Source organism: Syngnathus acus, chromosome 24 (genome assembly GCF_901709675.1).
Source record: "Syngnathus acus chromosome 24, fSynAcu1.2, whole genome shotgun sequence".
Classification (NCBI taxonomy): domain Eukaryota; kingdom Metazoa; phylum Chordata; class Actinopteri; order Syngnathiformes; family Syngnathidae; genus Syngnathus; species Syngnathus acus.
Genome location: NC_051108.1, coordinates 3,631 through 16,944, shown reverse-complemented (window position 1 = coordinate 16,944; position 13,314 = coordinate 3,631). Strand labels below are relative to the sequence as shown.

At 44.4% G+C, this 13,314-nt stretch overlaps 1 long non-coding RNA gene across 1 annotated transcript; it reads left to right on the top strand.

Annotated features, from left to right (window-relative positions):
- The first annotated feature begins 1,008 nt into the window (after nt 1-1,008).
- On the top strand, nt 1,009-5,336 carry LOC119117637. Its single transcript, XR_005096564.1, has 2 exons — nt 1,009-1,287; nt 5,301-5,336. It is a non-coding gene; the product is annotated as an uncharacterized LOC119117637 (long non-coding RNA).
- The last annotated feature ends 7,978 nt before the right edge of the window (nt 5,337-13,314 follow it).

The following is a 13,314-nucleotide window of genomic DNA, read 5'->3' as shown; positions in this document are numbered from 1 at the left end:
ATAATTCTGATATGTAGTGGCTGCCTTTTTTGGCCACGAACAGTATGTGGCGGTAATGACCTTTTAGGTGGCCAACCGCTAAACAATCCAAAAAGAAGAGCCGGTTTTTTTTGGGGTTTTTTTTCCACAAAAGAGTCAGAATAACGAGTGGTCGGGGCACTCGTCGATCCAGTTCTTCAGGTGGAAAAAAAGTGTTTACCTTCACTTCCGGGCCTGTGCTATGTGCCGCCCTGGTCATTGGGGTCCAATGGGAATACAGATCGTCACAAGCGTGGATGTGTATGACGATGATGATAGAACTTTATTTATCCCACAGCGGGGAAATTTACTTGCCACAGCAGCGTGCAAGAATACAAGAGACAATTGGCAAATGTAAAAATGGATAAATAACAGACCAGGACAAAGACAAGTTGAAAAATGTACAGTCTGAAAAGGAACCGCACCAAACATAATCAACTCCGCTTTTGGTCCGGACCAAATAAGCGGACTAAAAGACTTTTCTGGTCTAAATAAACCCTGAGATAAGCTATCCTTAATAAGATAACAGTAAAAGTAATATTAAGGTATATACATACAGACAAGGGAGAAAGAAAAGTGCTGCGGGGGGGACGTCGAACGAATTTCGACGATTCTCCCTGGTCAACGGTTGTAAATGATCGCGTTGATTAAAAAAGAAAACTTTAACTCTAATTTACCATTTTAGATAATATTACGTCGCGGTCATGTGACGCGGACATGACGTCAATAGGCGGAACTTCCGCCAAAATTCAAATTGGGCGTGGCTCGCAACAGGCTGTAGGAAACCTGCGATGGCGGCGAACGAGACACAGCGGATAGTAACACGACAACTAACATGAGAAATATTTTTATTTTCTGCTTGCAACTGGACCGTCTCGAGCGTACACGGTAAATACAACTCATTGTTTTTAAAAAGTACTTTTGTAGCCCTGAAAAGCGAGTGAGTGTGGCGTTTGGGGGGGGGGGACGGGGACGTCGAACTCTGCGTCTGCTTCCAGCCACAGACGCCGAATTTCGACGATTCTTTCTGGTCAACGGTTGTAAATTATTGCGTTGATTAAAAAAGAAAACTTTATTTAACTCTACTTTTAACTTTACCGTTTCAGATAAGCGGGTATTACGTCGCAGTCATGTGCCGCGGAAATCCCGCCAAGATTCAAATCTGTGGGCGCGGATTGCCGTGAGCGAGACAGCGGATACAAACACGACGATTATCAACAGAAATATCTTTATTTTCTGCTTGCAACTGGACCGTCTAGAGCGTACACGGTAAATACAACTCATTGTTTTTAAAAAAGTACTTTTGTAGCCCTGAAAAGCGAGTGAGTGTGGCGTTTGGGGGGGACGTCGAACTCGGCGTCTGCTTCCAGCCACAGACGCCGAATTTCGACGATTCTTTCTGGTCAACATTTGTAAATTATTGCGTTGATTAAAAAAGAAAACTTTATTTAACTCTACTTTTAACTTTACCGTTTCAGATAAGCGGGTATTGCGTCGCAGTCATGTGCCGCGGCAATGACTTCAATAGGCGGAAATCCCGCCAAGATTCAAATCTGTGGGCGCGGATTGCCGTAAGGGCGACAGCGGATACAAACACGACGATTATCAACAGAAATATCTTTATTTTCTGCTTACAACTGGACCGTCTAGAACGTACAAGGTAAATACAACTCATTGCGTTTAGAGATTTAAGTTTGTGTAGTTTGACTAAAGTTGTCGATGTAGCTAGCGTTCACTGTGTAATAGCAATGTGTAGCTGAGTAGCTAACCCTAGCTCAGGGGTGGCCAACCAGTCAGAGACTAAGAGCCACATTTATTTTTACTGTGTACCGTTGTTGTGCTTGATTTGGTTCCCCCGTGAAATTTTGTTCCCCCTGCCGCGGGAGCGCGCACGCCTTATTTGGAAAGCGAAAAACCGATGTCGTACGGCGTCAGCACTACGTTTTCAATAAAAACATGAAGAACTCACGTTTGCGTCAGTCAATTTTAATTTTCATAAAGGATTATTCTCATTTGATGTCTTTAAATTCATCCGCGTTGTGCCATTGAAGCGGGGTGCATTCAAAGACCAGTCGTACAGACGGAACACTCATTCCCTTCACCAAAAAGCAACAATATAATTAAGTGATCTCTTTGCATAAACCTCGATGCAAAGAAACTCCTCTTTTTGGGTACAGGCTACAAGGAGTATATATTACAAATTCTTAATTGTGATCATCATTCATCCATCCATCCATTTTATTCCTCAGGTATTTTCAAAGCAAATTAATATTGTTGCATTTATTAATTTGCTTTAAAATGACAGCGCAATATAATTAAAAGCTGACACTGTAGCAATGTCAAACGTGTTCATTTAAGAAAAAGCCACACGTTTTGTGATCAAATCTTTCATAACGAGAATGATTTGAGTGAATTGATTTGAATGAATAATTGAGAAGAGATTTCAGTTCTGAAGGCTCCTTTTGTCCCAAGCAAAGTGACAGATGGTGGGGAGCGGGGATAAAAATTGTAACAGGAATTCTATAAAAATGTCAAGCCGTGAGAATATGTCCCTGTCCCCCCCCCCTTATTTTGAGAACGGTGAGTGCTGGACTCCAGATGTTTTTTTTCTGTCTTCCTGGGGGTCTGTTCAGGTTGTGTGAAAAATTTGAACAGGTTCCCTCATTCCTAGGCCAGATTACAGGGGGGGGACGACACATCCTCACAGCTGCCCGGTGAGGATATGTCTCCCCCCCCCCTTATTTTGAGAACGGTGAGTGCTGGACTCCAGCGTTTTTTCACTCACCGTTCTCAAAATAAGGGGGGGGAACATATCCTCACGGGGCAGCTGTGAGGATTTGTTCCAGCCCTGTAATTTGGCCTAGGAATGAGGGAACCTGTTCAAAATTTTCACACAACCTGAACAGACCCCCAGGAAGACAGAAAAAAAAACTGCTGCAGTCCAGCACTCACCGTTCTCAAAATAAAGGGGGGGGGGACATATCCTCACGGCTTGACATTTTTATAGAATTCCTTACAATTTTTATCCCCCCTCCCCACCATCTGTCACTTTGCTTGGGACAAAAGGAGCCTTCAGAACTGAAATCTCTTCTCAATTATTCATTCAAATGAATTCACTCATCATTCTCGTTCTGAAAGATTTGATCACAAAACGTGTGTGGCTTTTTCTTAAATGAACACGTTTGACATTGCTACAGTGTCAGCTTTTAATTATATTGCGCTGTCATTTTAAAGCAAATTAATAAATGCAACTATTAATTTGCTTTGAAAATACCTGAGGAATAAAATGGATGGATGGATGGATGAATGATGATCACAATTAAGTATTTGTAATATATACTCCTTGTAGCCTGTACCCAAAAAGAGGAGTTTCTTTGCATCGAGGTTTATGCAAAGAGATCACTTAATTATATTGTTGCTTTTTGGTGAAGGGAATGAGTGTTCCGACTGTACGACTGGTCTTTGAATGCACCCCGCTTCAATGGCACAACGCGGATGAATTTAAAGACATTAAATGAGAATAATCCTTTATGAAAATTAAAATTGACTGATGCAAACGTGAGGTCTTCATGTTTTTATTGAAAACAACGTAGTGCTGACGCCGTACGACATCGGTTTTTCGCTTTCCAAATAAGGCGTGCGCGCTCCCGCGGCAGGGGGAACAAAATCTCACGGGGGGACCAAATCAAGCACAACACCGTAAAGAGGGAGAGGGCAGCCAATGATCTTCTGTGCTGTGTTGATGACCTCTTGGAGCTTTTTCCTCTGAGCAGCAGTGCAGCTGGAGTACCAAACACGTATACAGTACGTTAAAGTGCTTTCTATGGAGCAGCGATAGAAGGACACCAGCAGTCTCTGTGTAATGCTGTGCCTCCTCAGCACCCTTAAAAAGTAGAGTCTCTGCTGGGCCTTCAGGTGTTCACGCCCCAGGTGAAGTCCTCCTCGATGTGGACTCCCAGGTAGCGGAAGGAGGGCACCCTCTTCACACAGACCACGTCGATGATAAGTGGTGGAATGTCCGTTTTATTTTTCCTCCTAAAATCAATGACCAGTTCTTGGGTTTTAGCCGTGTTTAGGAGCAGATTGTTCTCTCCACACCACTCCGATAGCTGGACCACTTCGTCCCTGTAGGCAGACTCATCCCCCTTTGAGATATTCAAAAGCATATTCAAACTGTCTAATTCCGAACATTCATGTTATTCCACTCGGTCTTATTACCAACTTCTATCAATTCAACTAAGTGTTTAATATGTCCTATCAGGGCTGAAGTCAAAATTTGGCACCATCATGTGGGGAAATTTGGAATTGCAGCACATCCAATTTTGCCTGGGAACAAACAAAAGTTTTGAAAAGAAGGCCATTAGAATTATAAACAAATCTGATTACCTTGAAAATAATAACAAGCTATTTCTTAAATAACAAATTCTTCAATTCAAAGATTTGGTAGATTATCAGACTGCTCAAATGATGCTCAAAGTGAAGCAAAACTGTTTACCTAAAAATATTCAAACTATGTCTAATTCAGAACATTCATGTTATTCCACTCGGTCTTATTACGAACTTCTATCAATTCAACTAAGTGTTTAATATTTCATATCATGGCTCAAGTCAAAATTTGGCACCATCATGTGGTGAAATTTGGAATTGCAGCACATCCAATTTTGCCTGGGAACAAACAGATTAAATAAGTCTTACTTCTTGCCACTCCTCAAACAAGTAAACTCTGCCCATTTTGCGCAGTAGATGTTCTGTTAATACCTAGTATTTATACAAAGTCATAATTTAAATTACTTTCAACATTTATTCATCCATTCAACCACCGTTACTCCACTCGCTCTTATTACCAACTTCTGTCGATTTAACTAAGCGTTTAATACATCCTATCAGGTCTCAAGTCAAGATTTGGCACCATACATCCAATTTTGCCAGGGAACAAAAATAGATTAAATAAACTAAATAAGTCTTCTTCATATTAAATGAGTTTAATACGTCCTATCAGGTCCCAAGTCAAGATTTTGGCACCGTACTTTGTTGAAATTTGCAATTGCAGCAAATCCAATTTTGCCTGGGAACAAAAATAAATTAAATAAACTAAATAAGTCTTACTTGTTCCCATTAAATAAATTAAATAAGTCTTGCTTGTTCCCACTCCTTTTCAAAAAAAGTAGTTTAAAACGAGGGCCCCTCCCTCAATCTTTAACCCTAACCCCGCACGTCACATTGTGTTGTATCTGCGAATATTGGTTGAGGCCAAATGATAAAGTTTTCTTTCATTCCTTTAGGTTCCACGGTGTTCTTTGGCTGTATGTTTTCCACTGTAAGAAGGATAAAAATACAAAGTACAACAGTTGCACGTTGGCGAAGACGTCTCCGGTGAGTCCTTCCTTCCTTTTTATTCATGGGAAAGTCACAGACAACAATAGCTAAAGTAACACATTGTTAGAGGTTACAAACTACATTTGTCTTAAATTGGATAGATGACTTGTTCCCACACCTTTTCAAACAAGTAAACTGGCCATTTTGTGCAGGAGATTTTCTGTTTATACCTAGTATTTATACAGTCATAATTTAAATGAACAAATAAGATTCATTCACTCACTCATTCATTCAAAATATCCAAAGTTGTGTGTGCTATTTGTAATTGAGAATAGATCTCATGTTACTCCACTCGCTCATACGACCAACTTCTATCAATTTAACTAGGCGTTTAATACGTCCTATCAGGTCTCAAGTCAAGATTTGGCACTGTGCTTTGTTGAAATTTGCAATTGCAGCAAATCCAATTTTGCCTGGGAACAAAAATAGATTAAACAAACTAAATAAGTCTGACTTCTTCCCATTAAATAAATGAAATAAGTCTCTCTTCTTCACAGTCCTTTTCAAACAAGTAAACTGGCCATTTTGTGCAGTAGTTTTTGTGTTCACACCTAGTATTTATCCCAAATCATAATTGAAATGACTTCATTCATTCATTTTGGAAATTTGGAATTCCAGCAAATCCATTCTTTCCGATAAATAAATAAGTCTTACTTCTTCCCTTTAAATGAATGAAGTAAGTCTTACTTCCCACTCCTTTTCAAACAAGTAAAGTCTGGCCATTTTGTGTAGTATATTTTCTGTTTATACCTAGTATTTATACAAAATCATAATTAAAATGACAATTAGCAAATAAATTAATTAATTTACTCAAGTCTTTAATATGTCCTATTAAGTATATTAAGATTTGTCACCATCCTTAGGTATAATTTGGATTTGCTGCAGATCAAATAGACAAATGCATTGGCCAAGTTATTTTAAGAGCACGTGGGGTGATGTGATTTCCTTTGTGAGATGTTTTGCATTTGTGATGTCATACTCTGTTTTTTGTGATGTCATACTCTGTAATTGTGCTAAGAGGCTAGGTGCTAAGAGGCTAGGTGCTGAGGTCTGATGTGGTTAGGTGCTAAAGGTGACATTTGCAATGTGCTAAAGGTGACATTTGCAATGTGCTAAAGGTGACATTTGCAATGTGCTAAAGGTGACATTTGCAATGTGCTAAAGGTGACCTTTGCTATGTGCTAAAGGTGACCTTTGCAATGTGCTAAAGGTGACCTTTGCAATGTGCTAAAGGTGACCTTTGCTATGTGCTAAAGGTGACCTTTGCTATGTGCTAAAGGTGACCTTTGCTATGTGCTAAAGGTGACATTTGCTATGTGCTAAAGGTGACATTTGCAATGTGCTAAAGGTGACATTTGCAATGTGCTAAAGGTGACATTTGCAATGTGCTAAAGGTGACATTTGCAATGTGCTAAAGGTGACATTTGCAATGTGCTAAAGGTGACATTTGCAATGTGCTAAAGGTGACATTTGCAATGTGCTAAAGGTGACATTTGCAATGTGCTAAAGGTGACATTTGCAATGTGCTAAAGGTGACATTTGCAATGTGCTAAAGGTGACATTTGCTAATGTGCTAAAGGTGACATTTGCTATGTGCTAAAGGTGACATTTGCTATGTGCTAAAGGTGACATTTGCTATGTGCTAAAGGTGACATTTGCTATGTGCTAAAGGTGACATTTGCTATGTGCTAAAGGTGACATTTGCTATGTGCTAAAGGTGACATTTGCTATGTGCTAAAGGTGACATTTGCTATGTGCTAAAGGTGACATTTGCTATGTGCTAAAGGTGACATTTGCTATGTGCTAAAGGTGACATTTGCTATGTGCTAAAGGTGACATTTGCTATGTGCTAAAGGTGACATTTGCTATGTGCTAAAGGTGACATTTGCTATGTGCTAAAGGTGACATTTGCTATGTGCTAAAGGTGACATTTGCTATGTGCTAAAGGTGACATTTGCTATGTGCTAAAGGTGACATTTGCTATGTGCTAAAGGTGACATTTGCTATGTGCTAAAGGTGACATTTGCTATGTGCTAAAGGTGACATTTGCTATGTGCTAAAGGTGACATTTGCTATGTGCTAAAGGTGACATTTGCTATGTGCTAAAGGTGACATTTGCTATGTGCTAAAGGTGACATTTGCTATGTGCTAAAGGTGACATTTGCTATGTGCTAAAGGTGACATTTGCTATGTGCTAAAGGTGACATTTGCTATGTGCTAAAGGTGACATTTGCTATGTGCTAAAGGTGACATTTGCTATGTGCTAAAGGTGACATTTGCTATGTGCTAAAGGTGACATTTGCTATGTGCTAAAGGTGACATTTGCTATGTGCTAAAGGTGACATTTGCTATGTGCTAAAGGTGACATTTGCTATGTGCTAAAGGTGACATTTGCTATGTGCTAAAGGTGACATTTGCTATGTGCTAAAGGTGACATTTGCTATGTGCTAAAGGTGACATTTGCTATGTGCTAAAGGTGACATTTGCTATGTGCTAAAGGTGACATTTGCTATGTGCTAAAGGTGACATTTGCTATGTGCTAAAGGTGACATTTGCTATGTGCTAAAGGTGACATTTGCTATGTGCTAAAGGTGACATTTGCTATGTGCTAAAGGTGACATTTGCTATGTGCTAAAGGTGACATTTGCTATGTGCTAAAGGTGACATTTGCTATGTGCTAAAGGTGACATTTGCTATGTGCTAAAGGTGACATTTGCTATGTGCTAAAGGTGACATTTGCTATGTGCTAAAGGTGACATTTGCTATGTGCTAAAGGTGACATTTGCTATGTGCTCCTAGGGTTAGGGTTAGGGTTTCGCTTAGGGCTATGTGCTCCTAGGGTTAGGGTTAGGGTTTCGCTTAGGGCTATGTGCTCCTAGGGTTAGGGTTAGGGTTTCGCTTAGGGCTATGTGCTCCTAGGGTTAGGGTTAGGGTTTCGCTTAGGGCTATGTGCTCCTAGGGTTAGGGTTAGGGTTTCGCTTAGGGCTATGTGCTCCTAGGGTTAGGGTTAGGGTTTCGCTTAGGGCTATGTGCTCCTAGGGTTAGGGTTAGGGTTTCGCTTAGGGCTATGTGCTCCTAGGGTTAGGGTTAGGGTTTCGCTTAGGGCTATGTGCTCCTAGGGTTAGGGTTAGGGTTTCGCTTAGGGCTATGTGCTCCTAGGGTTAGGGTTAGGGTTTCGCTTAGGGCTATGTGCTCCTAGGGTTAGGGTTAGGGTTTCGCTTAGGGCTATGTGCTCCTAGGGTTAGGGTTAGGGTTTCGCTTAGGGCTATGTGCTCCTAGGGTTAGGGTTAGGGTTTCGCTTAGGGCTATGTGCTCCTAGGGTTAGGGTTAGGGTTTCGCTTAGGGCTATGTGCTCCTAGGGTTAGGGTTAGGGTTTCGCTTAGGGCTATGTGCTCCTAGGGTTAGGGTTAGGGTTTCGCTTAGGGCTATGTGCTCCTAGGGTTAGGGTTAGGGTTTCGCTTAGGGCTATGTGCTCCTAGGGTTAGGGTTAGGGTTTCGCTTAGGGCTATGTGCTCCTAGGGTTAGGGTTAGGGTTTCGCTTAGGGCTATGTGCTCCTAGGGTTAGGGTTAGGGTTTCGCTTAGGGCTATGTGCTCCTAGGGTTAGGGTTAGGGTTTCGCTTAGGGCTATGTGCTCCTAGGGTTAGGGTTAGGGTTTCGCTTAGGGCTATGTGCTCCTAGGGTTAGGGTTAGGGTTTCGCTTAGGGCTATGTGCTCCTAGGGTTAGGGTTAGGGTTTCGCTTAGGGCTATGTGCTCCTAGGGTTAGGGTTAGGGTTTCGCTTAGGGCTATGTGCTCCTAGGGTTAGGGTTAGGGTTTCGCTTAGGGCTATGTGCTCCTAGGGTTAGGGTTAGGGTTTCGCTTAGGGCTATGTGCTCCTAGGGTTAGGGTTAGGGTTTCGCTTAGGGCTATGTGCTCCTAGGGTTAGGGTTAGGGTTTCGCTTAGGGCTATGTGCTCCTAGGGTTAGGGTTAGGGTTTCGCTTAGGGCTATGTGCTCCTAGGGTTAGGGTTAGGGTTTCGCTTAGGGCTATGTGCTCCTAGGGTTAGGGTTAGGGTTTCGCTTAGGGCTATGTGCTCCTAGGGTTAGGGTTAGGGTTTCGCTTAGGGCTATGTGCTCCTAGGGTTAGGGTTAGGGTTTCGCTTAGGGCTATGTGCTCCTAGGGTTAGGGTTAGGGTTTCGCTTAGGGCTATGTGCTCCTAGGGTTAGGGTTAGGGTTTCGCTTAGGGCTATGTGCTCCTAGGGTTAGGGTTAGGGTTTCGCTTAGGGCTATGTGCTCCTAGGGTTAGGGTTAGGGTTTCGCTTAGGGCTATGTGCTCCTAGGGTTAGGGTTAGGGTTTCGCTTAGGGCTATGTGCTCCTAGGGTTAGGGTTAGGGTTTCGCTTAGGGCTATGTGCTCCTAGGGTTAGGGTTAGGGTTTCGCTTAGGGCTATGTGCTCCTAGGGTTAGGGTTAGGGTTTCGCTTAGGGCTATGTGCTCCTAGGGTTAGGGTTAGGGTTTCGCTTAGGGCTATGTGCTCCTAGGGTTAGGGTTAGGGTTTCGCTTAGGGCTATGTGCTCCTAGGGTTAGGGTTAGGGTTTCGCTTAGGGCTATGTGCTCCTAGGGTTAGGGTTAGGGTTTCGCTTAGGGCTATGTGCTCCTAGGGTTAGGGTTAGGGTTTCGCTTAGGGCTATGTGCTCCTAGGGTTAGGGTTAGGGTTTCGCTTAGGGCTATGTGCTCCTAGGGTTAGGGTTAGGGTTTCGCTTAGGGCTATGTGCTCCTAGGGTTAGGGTTAGGGTTTCGCTTAGGGCTATGTGCTCCTAGGGTTAGGGTTAGGGTTTCGCTTAGGGCTATGTGCTCCTAGGGTTAGGGTTAGGGTTTCGCTTAGGGCTATGTGCTCCTAGGGTTAGGGTTAGGGTTTCGCTTAGGGCTATGTGCTCCTAGGGTTAGGGTTAGGGTTTCGCTTAGGGCTATGTGCTCCTAGGGTTAGGGTTAGGGTTTCGCTTAGGGCTATGTGCTCCTAGGGTTAGGGTTAGGGTTTCGCTTAGGGCTATGTGCTCCTAGGGTTAGGGTTAGGGTTTCGCTTAGGGCTATGTGCTCCTAGGGTTAGGGTTAGGGTTTCGCTTAGGGCTATGTGCTCCTAGGGTTAGGGTTAGGGTTTCGCTTAGGGCTATGTGCTCCTAGGGTTAGGGTTAGGGTTTCGCTTAGGGCTATGTGCTCCTAGGGTTAGGGTTAGGGTTTCGCTTAGGGCTATGTGCTCCTAGGGTTAGGGTTAGGGTTTCGCTTAGGGCTATGTGCTCCTAGGGTTAGGGTTAGGGTTTCGCTTAGGGCTATGTGCTCCTAGGGTTAGGGTTAGGGTTTCGCTTAGGGCTATGTGCTCCTAGGGTTAGGGTTAGGGTTTCGCTTAGGGCTATGTGCTCCTAGGGTTAGGGTTAGGGTTTCGCTTAGGGCTATGTGCTCCTAGGGTTAGGGTTAGGGTTTCGCTTAGGGCTATGTGCTCCTAGGGTTAGGGTTAGGGTTTCGCTTAGGGCTATGTGCTCCTAGGGTTAGGGTTAGGGTTTCGCTTAGGGCTATGTGCTCCTAGGGTTAGGGTTAGGGTTTCGCTTAGGGCTATGTGCTCCTAGGGTTAGGGTTAGGGTTTCGCTTAGGGCTATGTGCTCCTAGGGTTAGGGTTAGGGTTTCGCTTAGGGCTATGTGCTCCTAGGGTTAGGGTTAGGGTTTCGCTTAGGGCTATGTGCTCCTAGGGTTAGGGTTAGGGTTTCGCTTAGGGCTATGTGCTCCTAGGGTTAGGGTTAGGGTTTCGCTTAGGGCTATGTGCTCCTAGGGTTAGGGTTAGGGTTTCGCTTAGGGCTATGTGCTCCTAGGGTTAGGGTTAGGGTTTCGCTTAGGGCTATGTGCTCCTAGGGTTAGGGTTAGGGTTTCGCTTAGGGCTATGTGCTCCTAGGGTTAGGGTTAGGGTTTCGCTTAGGGCTATGTGCTCCTAGGGTTAGGGTTAGGGTTTCGCTTAGGGCTATGTGCTCCTAGGGTTAGGGTTAGGGTTTCGCTTAGGGCTATGTGCTCCTAGGGTTAGGGTTAGGGTTTCGCTTAGGGCTATGTGCTCCTAGGGTTAGGGTTAGGGTTTCGCTTAGGGCTATGTGCTCCTAGGGTTAGGGTTAGGGTTTCGCTTAGGGCTATGTGCTCCTAGGGTTAGGGTTAGGGTTTCGCTTAGGGCTATGTGCTCCTAGGGTTAGGGTTAGGGTTTCGCTTAGGGCTATGTGCTCCTAGGGTTAGGGTTAGGGTTTCGCTTAGGGCTATGTGCTCCTAGGGTTAGGGTTAGGGTTAGGCTTAGGGTTAGGGTTAGGGTTAGGGTTAGGGTTCGGGTTAGGGTTAGGGTTAGGGTTAGGGTTAGGGTTAGGGTTAGGGTTAGGGTTAGGGTTAGGGTTAGGGTTAGGGTTAGGGTTAGGGTTAGGGTTAGGGTTAGGGTTAGGGTTAGGGTTAGGTTAGGGTTAGGGTTAGGGTTAGGGTTAGGGTTAGGGTTAGGGTTAGGGTTAGGGTTAGGGTTAGGGTTAGGGTTAGGGTTAGGGTTAGGGTTAGGGTTAGGGTTAGGGTTAGGGTTAGGGTTAGGGTTAGGGTTAGGGTTAGGGTTAGGGTTAGGGTTAGGGTTAGGGTTAGGGTTAGGGTTAGGGTTAGGGTTAGGGTTAGGGTTAGGGTTAGGGTTAGGGTTAGGGTTAGGGTTAGGGTTAGGGTTAGGGTTAGGGTTAGGGTTAGGGTTAGGGTTAGGGTTAGGGTTAGGGTTAGGGTTAGGGTTAGGGTTAGGGTTAGGGTTAGGGTTAGGGTTAGGGTTAGGGTTAGGGTTAGGGTTAGGGTTAGGGTTAGGGTTAGGGTTAGGGTTAGGGTTAGGGTTAGGGTTAGGGTTAGGGTTAGGGTTAGGGTTAGGGTTAGGGTTAGGGTTAGGGTTAGGGTTAGGGTTAGGGTTAGGGTTAGGGTTAGGGTTAGGGTTAGGGTTAGGGTTAGGGTTAGGGTTAGGGTTAGGGTTAGGGTTAGGGTTAGGGTTAGGGTTAGGGTTAGGGTTAGGGTTAGGGTTAGGGTTAGGGTTAGGGTTAGGGTTAGGGTTAGGGTTAGGGTTAGGGTTAGGGTTAGGGTTAGGGTTAGGGTTAGGGTTAGGGTTAGGGTTAGGGTTAGGGTTAGGGTTAGGGTTAGGGTTAGGGTTAGGGTTAGGGTTAGGGTTAGGGTTAGGGTTAGGGTTAGGGTTAGGGTTAGGGTTAGGGTTAGGGTTAGGGTTAGGGTTAGGGTTAGGGTTAGGGTTAGGGTTAGGGTTAGGGTTAGGGTTAGGGTTAGGGTTAGGGTTAGGGTTAGGGTTAGGGTTAGGGTTAGGGTTAGGGTTAGGGTTAGGGTTAGGGTTAGGGTTAGGGTTAGGGTTAGGGTTAGGGTTAGGGTTAGGGTTAGGGTTAGGGTTAGGGTTAGGGTTAGGGTTAGGGTTAGGGTTAGGGTTAGGGTTAGGGTTAGGGTTAGGGTTAGGGTTAGGGTTAGGGTTAGGGTTAGGGTTAGGGTTAGGGTTAGGGTTAGGGTTAGGGTTAGGGTTAGGGTTAGGGTTAGGGTTAGGGTTAGGGTTAGGGTTAGGGTTAGGGTTAGGGTTAGGGTTAGGGTTAGGGTTAGGGTTAGGGTTAGGGTTAGGGTTAGGGTTAGGGTTAGGGTTAGGGTTAGGGTAGGGTTAGGGTTAGGGTTAGGGTTAGGGTTAGGGTTAGGGTTAGGGTTAGGGTTAGGGTTAGGGTTAGGGTTAGGGTTAGGGTTAGGGTTAGGGTTAGGGTTAGGGTTAGGGTTAGGGTTAGGGTTAGGGTTAGGGTTAGGGTTAGGGTTAGGGTTAGGGTTAGGGTTAGGGTTAGGGTTAGGGTTAGGGTTAGGGTTAGGGTTAGGGTTAGGGTTAGGGTTAGGGTTAGGGTTAGGGTTAGGGTTAGGGCTATGTGCT